This window comes from Glycine max, chromosome 7, assembly GCF_000004515.6.
Source record: "Glycine max cultivar Williams 82 chromosome 7, Glycine_max_v4.0, whole genome shotgun sequence".
Taxonomy (NCBI): domain Eukaryota; kingdom Viridiplantae; phylum Streptophyta; class Magnoliopsida; order Fabales; family Fabaceae; genus Glycine; species Glycine max.
This window is the reverse complement of record NC_038243.2, coordinates 25111063-25113530: the sequence shown is the minus strand read 5'-3', so window position 1 is coordinate 25113530 and position 2468 is coordinate 25111063. Positions and strand designations below refer to the sequence as shown.

General features: G+C 36.4%; 1 pseudogene; it reads right to left on the bottom strand.

Moving 5' to 3' along the window:
• Positions 1–381: 381 nt before the first annotated feature.
• Positions 382–1048, bottom strand: LOC100806880 (ribonucleoside-diphosphate reductase small chain-like; annotated as a pseudogene).
• Positions 1049–2468: the final 1420 nt, after the last annotated feature.

Below are 2468 nucleotides of genomic sequence, written 5' to 3'. Positions count from 1 at the left end.
CCGATAAATTTTAATGGAATAATGACTTTAATAATGCATAAAAATAATAATTCAATTTCTGAATTTGTATAAGAATAATGTTTTTTACATTATCACTACTAGAAATGGGTGTTTTTACGATAGTCATTCTACGACGTTCTTTTAGAACCACCTTAGAAAACAAATCGGTGACATTTTTGTAATTATTTATTGAAAAAAGCCTTGTACAATAGACATTCTAAGAAGGTTATTGAAAACCGCCTTAGAATGTGTGTTGGTCATAATAATTATGACGGTTTTTATTAAAACACCGTCTTTATCTCATTGGACTCTTTCATAAAGGCTAGGGTTGTGGTATCCCTTGACATTCAAAAGCGCAAAGAAACCTAACAACGTCGTTCTCTAACCCATCGTCCCTCGACCTCCGCACACAAACTCCCTCACGCACTCCTCACTAAGCTTCTTCCTAAGAAGCGAGTACAATAGACATGCGAAGTCGCAGTGAAGCCCTTCATCTCATGAGATGAGTTCGTTAGAGAAGGTGAGCCCCATTAACTCACACTTCTCGAGCCAAAATATCACACAGTAGCTTCCAGAGAAGAATATTCCTTCGATGCAAGCGAATGCCACGAGGCGCTCCATGAAGGATTTTGAGGCATCGATCCAGCAGAGGGCCCACTGGGATTTTTTGGTGATGCGTAGGATGGTGTTTATGGTGCGAAACAGACGATTTTTTTCTGTGGAGTCTTTAGTGAGGTTTCTAAGAGGAGGCTGTAAATTTCAGAGTGAATATTTTCGATGCCGAATTGGAAGCCATAGAAAGCGCGGGCCTCCGGGAGTTGGATTTCTTTGGTGAAGTGGCCAACGAGGTTTTCTAGGACGATGTCGTTGGAGGCGGCGAAGAAGGCGAGGACGAGGGTGATGAAGTGGTGCTCCCCGTCGCTAAGGGTCACTCTTTATTTCTATCATATAGAAATTGAATTAATAAATTTACTTTATCATTGATATGGTATGGACTTTCTTTGAGAATTTTTTATTTTAATAATCCAATGAAAGCATACACAGGCATGCATACATTCTACCTTTAGCAAAAAAACATTAAAACTTTAAAATGCCTTCAGGGTTCAAATTTTAGAGATAATCCTGGTCCCTTGGATATAAACTCTAATGAATGTGTGATGTATGATTCCTCCTGTGTCTTTTTTCTTTGTGTGTGTGTGACTATAATGAAGTGCTTACAGGTTCTGCCTTAACTTACTGGTCAATTAGTTGGAAATTCTTTGTATCTTTGTATGTTGGTTATGCTTGTGTGTTGGCAGAGAAACGTGTGTAATGCAATTACATTGATTTAGTTTTTTGCATGCTCAATTGGTTGTCCTCGTGTGATCCATGTTTGGGCTTTCAGCTAGTTTTAGGTTGGCTATTGAGGACCTAGCACAACCTATGAGACCACAGGTGGAGTTAGAATTTTATTTTTAACCGAGTGTAATGACATTGTGTAATCCATGTAGCTGCCTTTCCTAGTGGGATAAGGATATTGTTCTTGATAGGTTGTGCTTGTTTTCATAAGTATTTTTTGTTGTATTGTGAAAAATGCTGATTTGAATTGAATAATGATTTCTTAATGGATCTTTAGATCTGTAAGCTAGTGTAGATTAGCTTTGGTTCTTTGTTTGATTATTGTCAGACAGGTGTCTGCCCCTTATACTCTGTTGGCATCTTATATTTTATTGATTCTGGATTTTTCAGCTGTTGCGGAAGTTGGAAGAAACAACCTTAAGACTTCAATTGAAAGTTCACAGGTAAAGACAATGTTGGGAATCTTTTGAGAAAATTACTTCTAATCTCATACTTCTTGTCAAGGATCACCTTTGTCAAGAAAATTATTAATGGTTTTATTGTGCTCTTTGGGCTTGAAGTGTGCAGAATACATAGGTCTCTTATTCTTTGTGCTGAAATTACACTTTTATTTTGTGAAGAATATAAGGTTGTGTTAATTATGCAAAGTTGATTTGGTCATTACTTGGATCTAAAATTATTGCCTAATCTTGTTGTACTGCTTGATTAAATCTTGTTATACTCCTTGACATTATTGTGTTGTAGCCCATTAATTTTCTTTCTGCTTTGACATCATGTAATGAACCAACTCTCCTATAAGCTGTAGTTATTCGGTGAATTCTCATGAAAGGTTCTTTATCTAGCACTTATATTGTGTGTTGTTTTCATTATTATAGGAGGTTGCTAAGAAGTCCCTTGAAAAAGCTGCTGAGCGTGTGAGATGCCTTGAGGATGATTTAGCAAAGTCTAGGTAAAGGTTTCAAATTTGCTATATTTTCGGAAAAATATGGCATAAATGTTCATAATTTTTTCTTAGAAATATGGTTGCTTGTAGTATGTCTGGATTTCTTATAAATACTGCCACTCTGCTTTTTTTATATCTGCTGTTATGTATTAATTTATTGTGTCTAATTGGCTGAAAAGAGAAGAGT